The sequence below is a fragment of the Canis lupus genome, chromosome 34 (genome assembly GCF_003254725.2).
Source record: "Canis lupus dingo isolate Sandy chromosome 34, ASM325472v2, whole genome shotgun sequence".
Classification (NCBI taxonomy): Eukaryota; Metazoa; Chordata; class Mammalia; order Carnivora; family Canidae; genus Canis; species Canis lupus.
Genome location: NC_064276.1, coordinates 38,734,917 through 38,750,711, shown reverse-complemented (window position 1 = coordinate 38,750,711; position 15,795 = coordinate 38,734,917). Strand labels below are relative to the sequence as shown.

General features: G+C 34.9%; 1 protein-coding gene across 2 annotated transcripts in view; it reads right to left on the bottom strand.

The window, feature by feature from the left end:
- NAALADL2 (N-acetylated alpha-linked acidic dipeptidase like 2) overlaps window positions 1-15,795 on the bottom strand; it is a 1,264,638-nt gene that overhangs the window by 968,047 nt on the left and 280,796 nt on the right. For both annotated transcript variants that reach the window (XM_049105642.1, XM_049105641.1), the window contains exon 3: window positions 3,569-3,676. The gene's annotated coding sequence lies outside the window, so the exon portion shown is untranslated. The remainder of the gene's footprint in view (window positions 1-3,568; window positions 3,677-15,795) is intronic.

Below are 15,795 nucleotides of genomic sequence, written 5' to 3'. Positions count from 1 at the left end.
ATTTGAAAGCCTTGCATAACAAATGTCAAACACTAAAGGTGAACTCATGTTAAGTGCATATCACAGCCTTTGGTCGCATGAAAGGAATTAAAATCTGAGGGTTCTTAGTTTCAGAACCATGGATGAAGTAGACATACAAGAAGGGTGGCGATTAACTGTCTCAATTCAGAGTTTGCATTACTTGGTTTTAATGTTGGGAATCAGTGATCCCAGCAATAGATTAGACATTCTTGTCATTAACTCTATAAACCTAGAAAGATAATAAAGGAATAATTGAGTTTGTTGTCTAAATATCTACTTTGTCCATATACTCTATGTGTTACTAAAGCACTGAAGATAAATATTCATGAATTTATTCATAAACATATAGGACTGTATTCATTAAAGAGAATAAAGAAAATTTATTCATCTGGTAATTTTTTTAGATGCCTAGCTAAAATAAGATCATAGGATGTAAGATAGCATCAGTAGAGAACCTCCCTGTTCAGCCTACCTTAAATTGCATCTGCTAATATTTTCACATATATGTTTATTCTTATTTTTCACAATATGTGGAGACTTCAAGGGACATCATGAATATCTGGGGTTAAAAAAAAAAAAAAAAAAGATCTTGTACTTAAAGTCAAGGAACAAATCTAACCAGTTCTAATCAGTTTGAGTATCAATGTCTAAGTACTTCAAGTTTGACTTGGCTATCAAAGCAATGAAGAGTAAATACTTAAAATTATTACAACATGGCTGGACCATAACATGTAATACATTTTTAAAATATTATTTCAGTAACACTTTGTGCTAACACTTGGAAAAATTATCTGAAAGATAGATGCATGACTCAAACAATGTACCCATTCTCAAAACTAATCATACCTGAAGTAGCTTGAATAGGTCTACAAATACATATGATTCTGAAATGAAAAGCTGTACACGTAATGTAGAAAAAAGAAGCTACTGGAAGGGCCCACCTAAAGGCATAAAAATTCTAGTTTCTTCTAATTCTTCCTTTGTCACTGGGTCAACATGTGTGGCTCCCTGCAGTCATGGGTTCAATTTTCTTGTAGACATAAATTCTGACTTAAATTGAGCCAAAGAGAATAGATAGGACTCCCAGAGTATATTGACTTGGCCTACTTCCCACCTTCAACTAGGCTTGCTGCCTAATTGTCATTAGCATCTAATAAAATATACTTATTTTCTCAGCTAAAATATAGGTTTATTTTAAGGCAGTAAAGGTGATAAAAAGAAATAAATATGTGCTACTGTTGTAAAAAGGAAAATACAAAAAGGGCAAAAACTGATGGAAGCTTGAAGTATACTTACACTTATTTTCTAACATAATTAGTATATTTTCTAACATATAATTTAAATTTTTCCATATAGAACATTTGTTTTAAAATATAAAAGTATCAATCAAAAGAAAATACAACTTCTAAACACTCCTTAAAGAATATGAAAGTAGTCACAAAAATGTTGTATGACTCTCTTTTAGATGTTCACATGATTCTTTCTCCTTCCTTCCTTCCTTCCTTCCTTCCTTCCTTCCTTCCTTCCTTCCTTCCTTTCTTTCTTTCTTTTTCTTTCTTTCTTTCTTTCTTCCTTCCTTTTTCTTTTTTAGTGAAACTACTCACTAATAGAGAAGTTACTAACCAGTAACCTACAGGCTAGGTTTTATTCTTGGATTATCCTACTAGATTCAAAACTCTCATTCCAGGTCAATTGACTAAAAACAAAACAAGAAACACCTAAAAAAAATTAAACTGTTGAATCATTTAAATATTTTACAGTCAAATCATTTTTGCTCCTAATTCTAATGTGCAATTAAAGGGGAAATTCAACCCAGAGACTTTTTTATGTTACTTGTTTATCTTCAATTATTTAAAAAGGAACACATATAGACCTCAACAGATGCTACACAAATTTTAAGTGTTTTACATAGTAAACAAAATTTTATAACCATGTATTGAATTGAAAATGATCTTAGAATTTATTCAATCCAATGGCCAAATTTAATCCTCCTCTTGCTTTCCACTCCCCTATATACTACACAGTTTACTTCTTTGTCCACCTTAAAAGCGTTGGGATCTGAGTGGCTTTAAGAGGGCACAGCCCCCTTCCCCACAGGCTAACCATTCCTTACTGCCTCACACCCAGGGACTCCATACTTTTATAGTATATGTCTAACCTCAAGGCACATTAATTTGTCACCTTTCCCTGATTTAGTCTGACTCCTTCTAATTCAGAACTATGGGAATACTCAGAAGATTAAATGATTTGTCCATTCTAGTATTGACTTTAGGAACGAGTTAGAGGCAGACGGGGCTAGGCAGGGAAAGATAAGGGAAAGGCCCAGAGTCAGGCTCCTACCTATCCCAAAAGAAACAGAGATAAGACAGTAAAAACAGGAAAAAATAAACCTGGCTCCCTAGCTCCAAAATGTTAGGAGCTAAATGTCGCCCTTTACTGGCTACTAGGCTCACAGAAACCCCAGATGTAGAGAAATACTACAGAGGAGGCATTAACCAGAACGAAGGGAACACCTTGTTTGTGCTCTTGATGTTTCTAAAGAAATGTTTGTTCCAAGCCCACCATGTTTGTTCTAACTATAGACATAAAATTTACAAATCCACTCTGATATTGACCAGAAATTTACTAAAAAAGACCAAAAAAGCCCTTAGTGGCAACTCTGTTGGGAGCCCCCCTACTTTTGAGAGCTTTCTCTTTGTTTCTGCCTAATAAACTTCCATCCCTTTGCTCACTCTCTCTTGTCCGTGAAATTCATTCTTGGACTCCGTGAGACAAGGACCAAGCTCCCCCATGCCAGTGTGTTGGTGGCCATGCTGGATCTCCTTGGAACTCTTAGCTCTTAGTTCTTTGCTGCCTTGAGAATCTGTAAAGTTTCACGGGTAGTAAGCCTAAACCAGCATTTGAACATTAATTGCTGCTAGTGCTTTACAGAAAAGCATTTCAATCACACACTGGCATCATCCCCTCAAAGTAAAAGTATTCCAGGAAAAACAATAAACAATACATGTATATGAAACAATAAACAATAAATGTATATGAAAACTCTAAAGCCTAACTGGAAGGTCAGCAGTCTATATGTGACCATATATAGGCAGAGGTTCCAAAAAGGTAACTTGTATAAACTTGAAATAAATAAGCAATGCAGAGTCATGCTGGATCATGGCACAAAGTGCATTGTTGCCTTTTTAGTAAAACCAGTGGGCCAACTTCAACTAAAAGAGAGAGAGAGAGACACTAATTTGATTACTTATACAATTTATAGTTATATAAAAGTGATTTGATACCACAAGGACAAGAAAAGGGTGCCAATTTGAATAGCCACAATGGAATTAAAATATTTAAATAATGCTATCCAAAGAAATGGCTTCAAGTCCATGAAATAAATAATGAATGGAAATTGAAATACATAAGCATTTGCCACAGAATAATGGTCTTTCTATCAAAATTAGCAACTACTGTCACTTACCAGAGGCATGCCAAGTCACCTTATTAAAAGTTGACTCAAGAGTAAAAGTCTTACATTCTAATTAAAGTAATTAGGTCTTACTTTAATCGAATGATCCTTGTGCAACCAGAGGGTCTTGGTAGGACACAGGACTCTGACAAGCTGACCCAGGGCTCTTCATCCAGGTCCCTATTAGTCAAAGCTCATTTCCTGTTCATAAATCAAAAAGTGGAGGTGATCAGTTTAAGTTGGGAGCTGTATTACATAATTTATCAGTTGGCTCCTGAATTTCATTCTTTAGTTAATGCTTTGTAGATTTTTTTTATTGTAAGCAGCCTGAAATTCATTCGTTTTTTGCAAGAATGCAAAGACTTAAAAAAAGAAAACATTTCAAAGACAAATGTATACACAATTACACAAACACTTTTCTTTCTTGCTCTCGTTTTTATGTTTACATTTATGCCTTAATTTAGCTAGTCTAAATGGCACACTTACCTTGAGCCATGCACTACCAAACACAGCAAACTAATACACAAGAGAAAAAATAACTGGACACAAAGTGACTTATTATTTCTTTGGGGAGAGAAAAGGCTAACCGAAGGAATAAATGTGTAGTAGAAAGAGCAAAGCTGGGACTGAAAGCCTGGCATCTCCACTGAACACATGTGTGACTATGAGTTATTTCTGTAACTCTATTAATTTCTTCACTTTAAAATTAGGATGAAAATAGGTAATCCGAAGAACTATTGTGAAAAGCAGAGACACTGTATGCAATGTGCCTAGCACACTGCCTAACACTTACTAGGTGCTCAATAATGGAAATAAAGTATTTCAGGAGATTGATGAACTTTCCCTATTACTTCATATCTCCTACAAGATCGGTTATTTTACATTTCCTATTTATGGGCTGTGATATTAATAATGACATAATTATAGAGCTGTTTATTTTTACTTCCCCTATTTTTATATTTTGATCTTAACTTTGGAATATCTGAAAACTATACAGTGTTTTTATCCTCCCTTTAAAGTTATTTCCCCCAAATAAGCTATTATTTATTTTCCTCAAAGTCAAATTGCAGTATTGCATATGCCTGTAACTACTTGTGTTGACTTTCTCTTTCCTAATCTTTTCTCTCACATCTGAAAATCACACATTTCCCCTTTACTTAATAGGAAGTAATGAGACATATACTCAACTACCAAAATATAGAATAAAATAAAATTTCTGTATCTGTATCTTAAATTCCTTCTGCTTTCAGGGAAAAAAAAATGCTTCATGTAGTTTCTTTAGATTTATCCAATTTTGAAGTCCCATCCAAATCTTTTTTTTTCCCCCACCAATTTCAAAGCTTCTTGATAACAGTAACCTAACTTGGCCAATACAGCAACGATAAGCTACTTAACTCTCAATTTTTATTTAAAACTGCCTCAATATCCTACCCATGGGCAAGGTTGTGCAAGAAATCAATTATTGTCTTAATACAAATGTAGGTTTCTGCTCTCCCTAAACACTGAAAATGAAGGCACCATTATAAAAATGGTATTGTTGTGCTCACAGAGACTTATGTTTTCAAGCTAGAAATCACAGAAAACCTAAGTCACATGAGAATTTACCCTTCACCCTTCTCTTGGTATCCAACTAGATAAAAATAGCATGCTGTCATCCACATCCTTGAATTTGAATAAAAATCAAACTGTGTAGAATGGCTTAGATACTGAAAAGTCATAGTTCATCTTCTCTAACATAATGCCTTTGATCAATCTTTGCTTTTCAAACCACCTATTCAAGATTCTATTTACTAAGTGAAATAAAATCTATTTTCATGTATTGAAATACATTATTCAGGATGTGATTTTCTCAGATTCTTAGGGAAACTTGCCTGAATTAGTTCCTTGTGGATCTGTCAAATATCATCTAAAGTCAGAACACTGAAATTAGAAAGAAGCTTAGAGATCATCTCATTCAAACACTAATACCAACACCTACCATCAGCTCCACTAAATGTTCTATCTGATAATACACTCTACTCAGGCCTTACACATCCAAATTCTCAGAAATAAAAAAAATAAATAAATAAAAGACAAGCCCCACTTGTCTATGGAGATTTTTTCCTTTTACAGAGTATTAAATAGCATATATTTATATTAGAAAGACAAAACGGTACAACTCCCTGGAAATTGTCCTTAGTTCTGATGATGGCTTGATACAAACATAATATACTAGTTTTGGATTTTAATAAGCACAATCTATAAAAACAAAGCAAAAAAAAAAAAAGAACAACCCAACACACACTGTTCTCCAACTTAGCAAAGTTTCTGTGAGATTACCACTAACAGTTGTTCTTTTATATGGTTATCATTTTACTAGCTTATGGAGGATGACTTTTCCTAAAACAATTTTCTTCAAGACACTCTACTGATCAAGAACTAAGAAAAATACCCTGTTGTCAGTCATATAAATTTTATTTTCAGATTAACACCCATTGAAAGCCCACCATGAGCTAAGACTGTCAACTCCATATATAGTGTATATCGCTTTGGGATTCCTTTTAATATCTTGATCCACCTGAGGTTCTTGAAGGCAAGGACTATGCCTTGGTTAGCTATGCCCCCAGGACCCATCACTGCGCCAGCATAGAGGGTACGCACAGTAAATGTTAAATGTCATCTATGACCCTTAGCATTTTCAATCCTTTCCATATTACAAATCTTCTTGCCATTCTTTGGAAGAATACAGTGTTCCCTCCATGCCTTGTGCTCTGGTCTTCCTTCCTGAAACATTTTGCTCTCTTTTGCCTAATTTCTACGCATTCTTCAAGATCTACCTATATCATGAAATTTATTCCAGCCTAGGCATTTAAATTTTTCAAGTCTATACTAATCTAATCTTTTGAAGAAGAGTAGAAAAATCAGGTTTACCCTTCCTCTATATTCCTCAGAGCTCTCAGCTCAAAGCTGGACCACAATTTCTGGCTACTATACAGGATACAGGTAATTTGTGAGCTAGGAATGGTACCAGTTATTTGTTGATGAATTAGATTACAGATTGGCAAACTATAGGCCACGGGCCAAATTTAGCCTGTCCTGTTTTTGTAAATAAAATTGTATTGCAACACAGCCACATCCATTGTTTCTATATTGTCTATGGCAGTTTTCCTACTATAACAGCAGAGTTGAGTTGTTGCAACAGAGACTGTCTAGCCCACAAGCTTATAATATTTGCCATCTGCTCCATTACAGAATGAGCTTGCCAATCAGCATATTAGTTCAGTGGTCCTCCAGCACGGGCCCAAGAAGAGATCTGGCCCATTCACAGCTTCAAGCACTGTGGCTAAACAATACTCTACAACCCAGTCCTTAAAGTGTGATCTCTAGATTGGAAGCACCAGCATCACCTGGGAACTTGTCAGAAATGCAGAATGTTGGGCCCTATCCCAGATTTCAGATTAGGAATTCTGACGATGGAGATGGTAACCTGTGTTTTTACCAGCCCTCCAAATGATTCCAATGCATGCTCAAATTTGGGAACCACAGATTAGACAAAGAGAAGAGTATTTATTAGTACCTGGTCATAATGAGTTGGCCTGGTTATGGCAGACGCAGCTTCTTCAACTGCTACTAGGGTGTACAGAGATTTTTAAGTAATTAAAGGATATCAATTATATTTCACCTGCCCTAAAATGTGACACTTTGGGTTTATTCTAAAGAACACTAAGGAGCAGTATTACTTTAATGTGGGAATTGCTATAGCAAAATGCTAATATAGCCACAAGCTGTATATCCAAAGGAAAGACAATATACCAAGTGTCAAAGAGTAAAATCTATCCAATTTAGATTGAAATATCAAAGCAATATAGCAGATAAGCTCCAGTTTTTATAGGACTGCCTGTCAAGACAAACCTTTGCACAATAATTCTCAGCAGGGACATAGGAGAGCAGACTGCAGCTCAGTATGGGACTCTGCTAATCAAGGATTTGTTCCAACATGTATATCCCTCAGCTCTGAGTCTCAGATGTGGCCAGATAGCACTTTCCATGATAGTGTGTGAGTAGAAATAAGGAAAAATCACCATCAAGCTCTGTGGAAGGTAGTAACTAGATAGCATTTCCCCTGAAACAATATATATCATGTTATATAACATACACAATTTCCACTAAATAATGTATGTTTAAACTTTACAATAAATCCCTCTTCTTGAATGTTTCTGTCTAAAACACAGACTAGCACTAGCAGCTAATGGCTATGAGGTGAAAGGGTTATAATACACAGAATATAATGTAAGGTATTGATAAGAGATGAGCAAGATAAAGAAATTTCTTCATGAAAGAATCTTGCCTCAATGTATTATTTTTAATCCTGAAAGCCTGCCAGCTGTTTTAGGAAACAAACAGTAAAATTATTTAGACTACCAAAGAGTTTCTATGTAAAGGTGGAAAGAAGCATGTCCATAAGAATAAACTGTTTACTGACAGCTTCTAGAAAATTCACATTTCTTAGTAAAAAAAAAAAAAAAAAAAAAAAATCATGGTTTCCACTTGATCATTATTTCCCTTTTGAAAAGTGGCACTAGACTTCACATGCCTAAAATCTATATAAACATTTATTCAATATCCATTTAAAAATGTTTTTATCTGGACATGCGTCTATGGAAAATACGAAAAGCATTTAGATCTGCTGTGTATTAGAAAATTGGGTAATCTGGACCTGGATTTCACACCTATGAATTTAGTAAATGGGCATCGTTCAGACTGTTAGAATTCAAAGATTTGAAATTTACAAATGTAAATCAAAGATTAATATCAAATTTGGTACATTTATGCATAACAGCGCAAAATCAAAGAGGAGGCATATACAATTATCTCTCAATATAGGAACTACCGGCCCATGTAAAGATAAAACCTATGCTTCACTCGGAAATAATTCACAGTGGGAAGACATAATACCTATCTAGAAGGACAGTGAGTCACAAATAGTGTGAACCAAAGAGGCAGCAGAGGCTGAGTAGGTTACAGAAAGTAATTAGAAGTAATGCTCTAAAATTTTAAGGAGTGGAAAATTAGGCTAAATGTTAGAAACCTTTCATAGCAAGTCCATTAGCCTCTAGAATCAACCTCCAGCTGAAGCTTCTTCAATTGAGTCATTTAAAATTAGACAAGAGCCTGTCTTTGCCAAAATACCACAGGGAATTATTCATAGGGAATGACTAGTGGGATGTACTGAATGAACTTTTTTTTTTCTTTTGCTCCTCTTTTATATATTTAACTGTCATTAATTCACACACATTAAAAAAATAGTAAGAAGATGAAAATGCTCTGAAGATTATTACTACTATTACACCATGTTAAATTTATATTGTTTTTATGTTTTTCAAAACAAGAGGAAGATGATGGGATAAAAAAGTAATTAAAAGATAAAAACTACTCTTGAATAATCCACTCAAAATCTTAAAGGAAAGGATATATTGAAAGATTATGTTCATTCATAAAATTTACATAGTTAAAACTACATTTAATTATCAGCAGTGTCCTAGTATACTACGTAACAGAGTTGATAATCAATAGATACTAAAAGAATGAATAAATGAGGACCACCCCCCCCGCCCCGGAGATTGTCTCTTCTAGGGATTTATGCCCTTGAGATGTAAGCTTATTGTAGTTATTAATTATTGAGACTCAAAGACTAGCTTTGCTACTTTACTGAGTATCCTTGAATAAGTAACTCGGTCTCACTTCTCACTATGCCTCAGTTCCTTCATCTGAAAAATGAAGATAAATTATAATAGTAGCCAGCAACTAGGGTTTTTGTAAATACTCATGAGTTGATAGCAGGAAAACACAGAATGTGTTAAATAGTAATCACTCAGTAACTATGAGATATAATTCTTATTAACTGTGGCTACTGTGTATAGTGACCAGTTCAGGAGATTTTAGGAGATTAGTCTAGAAAATATCTCAAGTTAACAGTGACAAGCTACAGATTCTTGGTACATGACATAGTTACCAAAACACTACTAGGAACCAGTCAGTTCCATCATAAGATTAATTCTGGAAAATAAGGGATTATTCTCACCCAAGTTAAAAGAAGCCTGACCTTTCCCTCCCAGGCCACAGGTCTATTCACAGACAGTTACTTAGCCTTAGGCATTATTCTTTATGTCAAGTTCTTGATTCCAGTAAGGCAACCCCACAAGTTATTAGTAAAACATCAGGCCACTTCAGTTTTCTGGATTTCACACCTATAATACTATCACCCCTGCGAGTTATTCATAAATATAGGCTATCTGATGCTTCTGGGATAATTGCCTCTTAGTCAATTAACTCAAAAAGATTATGGATGTAAGTTATAAGTCAATCTCTTCAAGTTTCTGTTCTTCCAGCTAAACCTAGCTCTATGATCTTGGTCAAGTTATTTCATCTTTAGGGCTATTTTCTTATCTGTAAAATGAGAAAATTTTATTAAACATACCATCTCATAAGGTTATACTAGGGATTAAAAATCAGGTAGTTCATGAAAATTGCTTTCAGGTACCCTGAACAGAGACTATCTGGATTCAAATGCTAACCCTAATATTTATTAGGTGTGTGTACTGGGCCTCCTTACTTAGACCCACTGTGCTTTATAAGTGCATAGAAAAAGACTAGCAATTGCTATTTTAACAGCTTTATTGATATATAATTTATACAATACATTCGCTGTGTATAATTAAATTATTTTTTAAATTTATACAATAATACAACTATAATTATAATCCATTTATTTATCCCAAAAAGCTTCTCAGTACTCATTTATAGTCAATCCTTCTTCCTAATCCTAGCCCTAGAAAACCACTGATTGGCCATTATGGGACATATAATATTATAATTAAATAATATGTGACTTTGTTTCTGGTTTCTTTTAGTATATATTTGAGGTTCATCATGTCATAGTATGTGGTTACTACTACATTCCATTTATTGCCAAGGACACCACCAAGAGAGGATGATCACCTATGTGAGTATGTAGAGAGAAAAAAAGGTCAATGGTGGGATTTTAATGAATTTTGACTTTTAAAAGGTGGTAAAAGGAGAATTCATGTAAAAAGTGGGAAGAATATAACAGAGTTACAAGTGCAAAGGAATGAAGAGACTCAATGTGAAAAGATTTAAGCAACCCATAGGTCCAGTAACATAAGCACTTGGAGCATGTATGTGCATTGGCTCTGAGGCATGAGTATGCTTGAGTCCCTTTGAGGCAAGCAATGCAAATGAGCAAAGCAACTGAATATAGAGCAATCAAGAGTTGCAAAGACTGTGGTAAAGTTCGCAAGTAGCAATAGCTACTCAGCTCCAGCAGATTGTTGCCATGTGGAGTAATAAGTTAAAAGACGGCCATTCTTATTCTTCAAAAAGCCCAAAATAAATTTGGGGAAGGTCTCAATTTTTAAATGTCACAATTAAAAAAAACAAAACACACTGTGAATAAAAATTATACCATCAGAGCAAGCAGGATTTATTCCAAATACTCAAGATTGGTTTCAACATACAAAAACCAATTAATACAATTCAATATATCAACAGTCTAGAGGTATATATATATATATATATATATTGCTGATATATATATATATTCTATATATAGAATATATATATATATATATCAGCAAACTAGGAACAGAGAGAGCTTTTTCAGATTGATAAAGAACATCTAAAATGACACGATACTTAATGTTGAGGAACTAGATGCTTCCCCCTCTATGATCAAGAACAAGTAAAGGGGATCCCTGGGTGGTGCAGCGGTTTGGCGCCTGCCTTTGGCCCGGGGCGCGATCCTGGAGACCCGGGATCGAATCCCACGTCGGGCTCCCTGCATGGAGCCTGTTTCTCCCTCTGCCTGTGTCTCTGCCTCTCTGTCTCTCTCTGTGTGACTATCATGAATAAATAAATAAAATCTAAAAAAAAAATAAAATAAAAATGCATTTAAAAAAAAAAAAAAAAAAAAAAAAAAAAGAACAAGTAAAGGATGTCTCCTCTCACTAATCATTCTCAACATCATACTGGAAGTCCTACCTAATGCAATAAAACAGTTAATGGAAATAACATATATACAGATTAGGAGGACATGAAGCTGTCTTTATTCATAGGTGATAGTATTGCCTTATGTAGAAAATCTGAAATAATCAACAAAAGATTCCTGGAACAATTATAGCAAAGACAATATACAAAAGTCAATTGTTTTCCAATACGCCAGCAATGAACAAGTGGAATTTGAATTTAAAAAATAACATTTACATTAGTTTTGCAAAAAGTACGTAGGTCTAAAAAATGCAAGATCTATACAAGGAAAATTATACAAGGAAAATTATAACATTCTGATCAACAAAATCAAAGAACTAAATAAACAAATATCCATCCTCAGGATAGGAAGACTTTATACTTTATATGTCATTTCTTTCCAACTTAATCTATAGATGTAGTGTGGTCTCAATCAAAATCTCAGCAAGTTATTTAGTGGATAATAAATGGATCCTAAAGTTCATAAAAAGAGGCAAAAAATCCCAAATAGCCAAATATTGAGGAGGCTAAAGTCAGAGGACTGATGCTACCTAGCACCAAGGCTTACAATAAAATTACAGTAATGAAGACAGCATGGTATTGGTGAAAAAATAAACAGATCAATGGAACAAAATGAATACATCCACACAAATATAGTCAACTGACCTTTGACAAAGAAAAAGAGGCAATTCAATTGAGACATGATAGTCTTTTAAGCAAATGGCATTGGAACAACTGGACAGTCACATGCCAAAAAAATTAATTAGATACAGATATTACAACCTTCATAAAAATTAACTTAAACTCGGTCATAGGCCTAAATATAAAGTGTAAAACTATAAACTATAAAACTAGAATATAACATAAAAGAAAATCTAGGTGACCTTGAATCTGGCAGTAACATTCTAGATATAACACTAAGGGCACGATCCACGAAAAAGGTATTGATAAGTCAGACTTCATTAAAATTAAAAATCTTCTATCAGAAAGCCACTGTCGAGAGAATTGGAAGACAGCCACAACTAAGAGAAAATATGTGCAAAAAGACAGTTACCCAAGATAAAGAACCTTTGAAACTCAATAATAAGAAAATGAACAGTCCAAGTGAAAAATGGGCAAAAGATTTGGACAGCTCACCATAGAAGATATACAGGTGGGAATAAGCAAATGAAAAGATGTGCATCATATATCATTAGAGAATTGCAAACAAAAACAATGCAATACCACTACAAGCTTGTTAGGATGGCTAAAATCCAAACCATTGATGACGCTGAGAAGGGTGTGGAGCAACAGAAACATGCACTCATTGCCAGCGGGTACAAAATAATACAAAATAATACAGCTACTTTAAAACTGCAGACAGTCTGCAGTTTCTTATCAAACTCAACACACCCTTATCATATGGTTCAACAATTGTGCTCTTTGGTCTTCATCCCCAAGAGCTGAAAACTACATCAACACAAAAACTTGCCCATAGACGTTCATAGCTTTATTCATAATTGCCAAAACTTGGAAGCAACCAATATGTCTTTCACTACATGAATAGATAAGCGAACAGTGGTGTATCTAGACAGGGAGATATTACTCAGCACTAAAAAGAAATAAACTATGAAACCACAAAAAAGGTAGGAATAAACCTTAAATGTGTATTACCAAATGAAAGAAGCCAATCTGAAGGCTACATGCTGTATGATTCCAACTACATGATATTCTGGAAAATGCAAAGACGACGGAGACAGTAAAAAGATCAGTGATTGCCAGGGGCTTAGCAGAAAGTAAGGACAAACAGGTGGAGCACAGAGGATTTTGGAGCAGTGAAATTATTCTGTACAATACTATAATGGTGGAAACATGACATCACACCTTTGTCAAAACCCACAGAATACTGCAAAGCGTAAATCCTAATGCTTACTATGGACTTTGGTAGATGTTGATGTGTCAATGTTCGTTCATCAGTTGTTATAAATGTACCACTCTGGGGTAGGGAGGGAGGAATACATGGGAACTCTGTACTTTCTGCTCAATTTTACTATGAACCTAAAACTACAGTACTGTAAAAAATAAAGTCTATTAAAAAAATAACTGGATAAAATTAAAGAAGTATACACAGTATGGGTTAAATAAATACATATCACTTGGCTGGATTACAATTCATTTAAAGGCTATGGAAGCACATATGCTCCAAGACTTGGGATATAATTAGTAATATGTATAAAACCTTTGATTTGGGGGTGCCTGGGGGAGCTCAGTCAGTTAAGTGTCTGCCTTGGGTTCAGATCATGATCCTGGGCTCCCCACTTAGCAAGGAATCTGTTTCTCCTTCTGCCCCTTACCCTGCTTGTGTTCTGGTCTCTCATCCACACGTGCTTTCTCTCAAATACATGAAAAAATCTGGAAAAAAGAACCCTATTGACTTAGAAATAAAGAGTAAACAAAAAGGATGATTACATTATCTTGTATTTCTAGGTCTAGAAGACAAGCCTAAGAACTAACAAGTCAGTGGTTCATCCATCATCTCTATCTCCTTGGTGAAAAACAATTTTTTTAGAAAGTGTAATGTATTAGGCTTCTAACATTTTATATACAACTGATTGGGAAAAAAATAAATATTCAAAAACTTCCATAGTCAAAATATGAGAAAAGGGGGAAAATATCATTTTTACCCAACCCATCACGCAAACATACTTAGATAAGAAAATAAACATAGCTGTAGAATAAGGCCATAGCAATATTTGAATAAAATTAACAGAAATTTTGGGAGAGTATGGCCTTTATTTACTGATTCATTCCTATAATCTAACACAGTGTCTTGTGCAGAAAAAAAAATACTAAATAAATATTTGGTTAATAAATAAATGAATTACATATTCACTTTAGAAAACAAACAAACATTCTGCCTTCATTGTGGATCAGAAAGGGGCCAGCAAGAAAGTAGGAGAAATTTGTTAGCATCCTATTGCAACTGTTCAGCCATGAAATAATGAAGGTGTGGAAAAAGCAATAACACTGGAAACGAGCAGATGCAGCCAGGAAAAGTATAAACAGCAGCTCGCTCAGAGCGATGAGGATGAGCTACTGAGGGCAACAAATACTGAAGGGCTGAAAGAGAAGAATGTCCCAGGAAGGATACTGAGAAGGAATACTGGTGATGTATGAAAGGAATCAGAAGACAATATTGTGACAGAAACTCAGAGGGACAGAATTCAGAGACAGAAAAAAACAGTATCAAGTGCACAAGGAGGCCAATACTGTGAGCAGGGCTGGAATTAGGGGCGTGTGAAGCAGTCACCTTGGGCACAATAATTTAAGGGGCGTCCATCAGTAATCAAGACAAAAATATGTAAAATGCATTATTTTAAAAGTAAAAATTAATGCAAAATAATCCATGGTAAACAGAAGATCAAAATTTTAAATCAAGGCAAGGTTGCTCTTTGCATGTCCTATCCCCCTCGTTACTGTGCATGACAGCCTGCAGTTCCTGGACCTGCAAAGCTTTTGTTTTCCCATTGGGCAGGTTTGGGGGTTGCTAGTGGTGTGCCAATAAACTGGACAGCATGCGGCTTTATATATAATCATGTTGTTGTTGTTGTTTTTAATTTTAGAGCTTTTACTGGCTTTTTCTGCTTGGTTCAAAATATGGGAGGCTATCTTAATAAGCATATACAGGGCACGCCTTTTTCCTTTAACCACAGTTTCCGACATGGCTTGGCACGGCACTGACCGAGACTTGGAATGCTTCCTTTGGGTTTAGCAATTAGAAAGCCATCGGTGACTTAGTGGGAGTAGTTTCAATGTGGTGGTGAAGGGAGAGGCCAGATTGCAGTTGATTAAAGAGAAAGTAGGCTGAAGGCAAAGGGCCAGAAAAGATGTTCGAGAATACAGGGTAGATAATCCATGAGGCAACACAACTTCCAGGCTCTTCTTTTATTCAAAGGGATCCACCCAAATCTGTTTGTAAGGAAACAGAAATATAGTTTAACAAAAACAAACAGAAACAAAACAACTCTAATCATCCCTACTGTGCTGCTTTAGAAACAATCATCTTCACTGAGGCATTACATATGTTACTTATGCCAGAAACTCTGTGACCACTGACCAAAATCACGTGGGTTTCAATCGCAGCATTTCTGAAATATTTCTGACAACATGTGAGTTGACGTAATTTTCTCCTAAACAAACCATATCACAGGAATTGACTCTACAAAGAATAGTTCTCTTAAAATCTAGATGACTGCTTAAAAAAAAAGGCAATTTTGCAATAATATTTAGATTTAGTTTGAAACTTGTAATAAATCCCC